The 6,074-nt window shown below is 37.9% G+C and overlaps 1 protein-coding gene across 19 annotated transcripts in view; it reads right to left on the bottom strand.

Moving 5' to 3' along the window:
* The window catches only part of LOC139145305 (mediator of RNA polymerase II transcription subunit 15-like), a 153,767-nt gene that overhangs the window by 78,743 nt on the left and 68,950 nt on the right, over positions 1-6,074 (bottom strand). The gene's annotated exons all lie outside the window — the stretch shown is intronic.

Genomic DNA, 6,074 nt, shown 5'->3' with positions numbered 1-6,074 from the left:
CCTCTCTCCAATGATTTTTCATCTTTTATGAAGACCACTTGTCAGTGAGGGAAAATCCTGTGTGAATATGCCATCTGCAAGTCAAACCATATCTCAGTGTTCTCCACAGCTTGGAAACAGAGAAGTGTGACCAATTTACATAACAATACATATTTTGCATATCCCTTTGTTGAGAAAATGTAACCTTTTGTGTAGTTATTAACATATAAATAGATTGTGCCAAAAACTGAGGAGAAACGCACACCTACAAATTCCCTTATCTTGTGGAGAAGTCTGTATATTATCTGTTTTCAACCCAGCCAAAGCTGATTTGGATTCATCAGCTGTACAGTTAGTTCACCATTTGTAACGAGATATTTTATAACGTTTAGTTTATATTTCTGCAGACATTTTACTTCTTTTTACAGCTGGTCAACCATGATGTCTATGTTCAACTTTACCTTTTCACAGTTACAACGGATTTGGCTTACTCTACATGAGAAAGTTATTTATATTATCAAGCAGTATGTCCAATAATGCTTTACTAGCCGTGTGAATTACAATAAAACACTGCTTACTGTGCATATATCTGTATGTCAACTTTGAAGAGGCAGCTTTCTTGTAATTTATTTTTGCTCAATCCATCCCAAAAATCGTTGATATCTTACTTCTGGCACATATGCAAATTGGTTTCCTATCTTCACCAATAAACGGGGACTATTTTTTTATAACTAATCAAACCATAACGCAGCACAACAATGTAACATTGAATATGTCTCAATTCACAGCCTGTGCTCTACAAGACCCCTTGACCAACTTTTCCACTTCATCCACTATCCAATAGGTGTTGGCCAAAATACGGGATGAGGATACTATTTCCATTACCAAATGAAATAATTGTGGAATAAAGTGTGGATTACAGGATTCACCATCCTCCAACAGTGAGTACGCTACTCTGGACCTACCTGAGTCTAAAAATCACTATCTTTAGATAGAAAGATTTTGTACCCTACCCACTGCACCGTGATACCAGAATTTATTATGCACTTTAAACACTTCCATCACAGTGAACACTGGCAGTAAAATTTGGATGTGGAAATGTCGAAACATCTACAATAAGGCATGCACCAACACTGTCACGTTTCTAAAGCACAAGAATGGTGAATCATTTGTTATAGTTATTTTTGTTATCCTGCAATTACTGCCCAGCTACAAATGTGCATCGGTTTGTGATTTACAGCTCTGCACAAATGAAACTAATCCCTCATCTATGGTGAGCATATAAATTATTATCAGTTGCTGTTCTGAGCATGATTAACTGTTTAAAGAAGTGAAAAGTTTTTGGAGACTACTCCACTAAAACACACAACATAAATGGCATTGATCTCAACTAATTGAGCCTGCCGTGCATACCCTCTGGAGGATTCAATGTTCAGAAGTCACCTTTACACTAGTTTCATCAAACCCATCTAATAGCACAGTCTGACTGGAATTACTGTCATCTGATCATGCAGGATAATCTTCCTATCCTCAGGTCAGCCTGAGTCATTCCATGCATCGTCCTCCGGGACAGTTTTTTTCTGAGTCACTGTTTGAAGATTTGCATTGATTAACTTTATTTCATTTGGATTAAGGCCGAGTTACACGAGGCAACTCGCCGAGCAACACGACGAGCAACGCGGTAGGCAACGCATCAAGCGACGCGACTGGAACAGTTACACGAGGCAACTCGTTAGGCAACTTGTCGCTAGTTTCCTTACAAAAGATTACGGTGCGCATGCTTGATGAGCGGACTCTGTTTCGTGGCGGCCCATTATCAAAACAGTTCTCTAGATCGTGGCAAACCGCAATATGACTCGACCGCAGAAATAATAATATTTCAAATCTACAGATCGGATTAATGAAGGATATTTTCGAAAAATCTTACTAGATGTGTCGTGATAATCAACATATAAAAACTCCAACTAAATAATTGTACAGCTGGAATTATTTCGAATATTCTCATAGAGACATGTTTGTCATGTCGAGATGGCTTTACGGGTATGCTTGATTGGTAACATAGGGTAGGGACAGAATTAACAGAAGCAGGGTGGTGCGATTGAAATATTAACTGGTTGCCTTGAAAATGGTGACTCTCCTCCAAACTTGCATACGAAATTGTGGCCTTCCTCTACATTCATGAACCTCCCGTCTTGATTTTAATGACAGAACATTTATGAAAGTGATAATTATTATTTTCTAAGAATTATTGATAATTCAATATTAACGGGAAAATGGTATTCCCCTTCTCGGGCCATAATGGACGAAAGACAACTTTAAAATAATGTACGATACAAAGCCGAGTACACTATGGAGTGAAAAGTTTACTTGAGTCCATGATGGTCCTGGAGGGGGTACACTATTTTTTGTTAATAGTTTTGGCATTACCAGGGAATTTATAAAACATCTGAGGCCACAATACGAGACATTTGGATATTTTATCAGTAATTATCTTGGGAATAACGTCACAAAATTCTCTGTATTGACAATGATGTGATTTAATTTTATCTAAAGATTAAAATTGTACGGCACAGTGAAACAGCAATAAGCTCAAATCAGAATGAGAAATTTCAAAATCAACTTTTCCGCGACACTGTAAAAAGGCTAGCTTGTGGTCATGAGGAGGGTAGTCATGCCGGCCGCGGCCTTCCATTGTAGAAACTTTAAAATTTGACTATTGAAATGGTGTCATTTTGTGGCATTTTCGGTGCATTTCAGACATGTTAAAACCATGAGTATTAGCTGTTCTGCAACACAAAAATGATGAATACTTTGTGACAGATCATGGTGCGATGAAACGATGTAGTGTTTATAGGGACGGGTGTCGTCAAATGCGTTCAATGACAGAAATATCGGTCACGTATCGATTAAAGCCCGTCCTGGAATATGCGTATCAGTCATCATTAATGCACCAAATAAGGACATAGTTTTTAAATATATAAAAAAATAACTTAGATATTTTTAGGTTTACCAAAAGTTTTTATAACACGTAACCCGAAGTGACAATCGTGTGAATGATGGCATATTTTATTCTGGGGAACTTTGAAATACGCTCCGAATAAAAATTTGAATTAATAAAAATATATTAAGTTATTAAAATGCAAATTATCAGCTCATGGTTAAGATTAACGGGTACAAAATATTGTCGTACAATAGGTGATATGTTCATTAATCAAGCAATTTCAGCTTACCAGCGAGCGATCGTTGAATCGCACAGTCTACGAATCCATGAAGCATAGAATGCATCATGGAAGGCAAAGATGTCGGGCATCTTAAGCCTTCCACGTTCGTAAGTTCCAATCAATGTGAGTCTTTTTATTCTGTCAGGTCCATTATTCCATAAAAAACTTGAAAATTGTTTGATTGATCGGCTTCAAAAGTTCATCAAAAGCACCAAGAATTAACAATACATAAAACAGTTTTAGAAGAGCTACTGATTGGATGATAGTGATTTTACCATACAGACTTAGCTTACGCTTTGACAAAAGTTTCAAAACCGTCTTAAGCCTTTCGATTCTTTTTCTCCCAGTTAAGTAGAAGTCTCGCGGTCGTAACCAAAGTAAATCCCTAATAATTTTTTGATGAAGATTCCAATTTCAAACCAGCCGAGGTGTCGCGTCTATTTTTCCATAAACCGAGCCATAGTGCTTCGGATTTACTAACATTCACTTGAAGGACAGACACTTCCAAAAATCCAAAGTCCAAAAATCTGAACCGTGTGAAAAAATTGGGAAAACGTTTCGCTATTTTGTTTATGGTTATCGCCATTGCTACCGCCTCCACTATCTGCCCTGAAAAAGGCAATTTTTGTTCTCTTTAGTAGTTATCCCTCCTCATGGACAGAATGACCTGGCGTAGGCGCAAGCAAAATGACACTTGATACATTCGTCGTTTCGCAAAACATCTCGCAAATTGTCCGTTTTGGTGTACAATCTATTGGAGCCTGGCATGTCTATATATGCTCGTCGGTAAATTAGGGATGAAATAATTTCGATTAATTTATTGATTCTTTGGTTTAAGAACATATATTGACATTTTTTTGATGTATAGGCCTAAGAGGAAAATACTTATATCACGATGACGTGGCGACGCTCGAGCATATTAGTCAGAAAGATTTACTTCCACATTGTCTTTCGTCAGGCTGATTGTATTCTCTGTGTCGTCCCGACCTGATCAATGCGTTCGATACGTGTAAATATCAGTCCATGTATAAGGACAACGGAGAATATTGATGGCTCCTCAGGAGAAATTGATCTAATATTGAAGCGGTTATTCACCAGTTTACCGAAGATTGAAGTAGAATTGATAGAGAGGGTGGATATTTTTTGGATTTGTCTATAGATTTATTGATTTATTGACATATTGATTGGTTGATTTTTTTTACAGTTTATAGTATATTTCCTGTTCGAGTTTTGTAAATTTATAAGTACTAGGAAGTTACAATCGATGAGCGCAAACAGGATCACTGTTCTGCGAATGAGTAGGTCAAAGGTTTCTTCAGGCGACGCGACGTAGTGTGTACACGGGGCAACTCGTCCAAGCGACGGGCGACGCGTCGCCTGAAAAACCGACATGTCGGTTTTCCGGGCGACGTCGCCTGACCACCTCGGGCGACGCGACGATATCATACAAACGAAGCAACACGTTGGGCAACTCGCGTTGCCTGTCGTGTTGCTCGTCGCGTTGCTCAACGAGTTGCCTCGTGTAACTCGGCCTTTAGTTCCATTTCCACATGGCAGGTATCGGTTTAACACTGACACCCATCATACAAAATATGACAACGGAATATTTCCATAGCATATACACGGAAGAAGAAGCTTGGGTAGATGCCCATTTAAATTCGCACGTAATGTGTACCTATATAAGGTATTTAAGCAATAAACCACAACGAGCGACGGTATACCACAAGATCTTGACCACTTCAAGACATATATATATACAAGCGTTAGCAGGGGCATGCGGGTGTATGGAGTGAACTGGTCAAAACCGAGTGGTATACCAGTTGCTGGGGTGGATTATTGTTATTATATCATCACAGTATATTGAAATTTTGGCGTGAAATGTTAAATCAAAGTGAGACTTGAGTGGACACCGTGGGTCATCAGTATGTATTAGGGAGATGGTGCAGTGGCAGAGAATGTGAAATTTTCAGAAGAGTTACTTTCAGAATGTGCTTAGGAATACAATTCAGAATAACATTCAGACACTCACTATGTGAGATAATATTCTGTATATTCCAGAAGAGTCCTTTCAGAATGTGCTTTGGAATACAATTCAGAATAATATTCAGACACTCACTATGTGAGATAATATTCTGTATATTCTAGAAGTAACAAGTCATTGACAATGACATAGTCCCCACTTGTAATAGGAGTATTAGTCTTGATGGGGCAGGGAAATGAGGTCATTAAGAAGTATCACTGGAGTGTATATGTTCAGATCTATGGACACATAGGTCTATGTCATTGTTCCCATTTTGAAACAAGAGGCATGTCTAAGTTATGGTTCTAAATCGGGGAAAAAGATCAGACCTCTAGCTGTATTGGCCTGCCAAGAAATACATATGTGCATAATAAATGAAGTACAAGATGTGACATCTTAAGGTCTACTATCCTATCAAAATTGAAGCGTAAAGAACTTGTGGTTACTGAGTTATGCATATATATGCATATTCAAGGTCAAAGGTCATCAAGGTCACGTGACATTTTGAAAAAAAAACCCATTGTATTGCTAATTAATCCATATATGCCAAAATTCAGACCTCTAGCTCTATTGGCTTGCCCACAATTATATATGGGCATAATTAACGAGGTAAAGCATGTGTTGTCATAAGGTCTCCCATCCTACTAAATATAAAGGACATAGCACTTGTGGTTACTTATTTATTGACATAATCGTGTATTTTAGGTAAAAGGTTATCGAGGTCACATGACATTTTGTCAAAAAATTTCTATCCTATTGTCCCTATATACTAAAAATCATACATTTACCTCTATTGGCTTGCTCAAAATTAGATATGCACATAATTAATGAGGTACAATATGTGGCGTCATAAG

This window comes from Ptychodera flava, chromosome 12 (genome assembly GCF_041260155.1).
Source record: "Ptychodera flava strain L36383 chromosome 12, AS_Pfla_20210202, whole genome shotgun sequence".
NCBI lineage: Eukaryota > Metazoa > Hemichordata > Enteropneusta > Ptychoderidae > Ptychodera > Ptychodera flava.
This window is presented reverse-complemented; position numbering and strand designations above follow the sequence as displayed.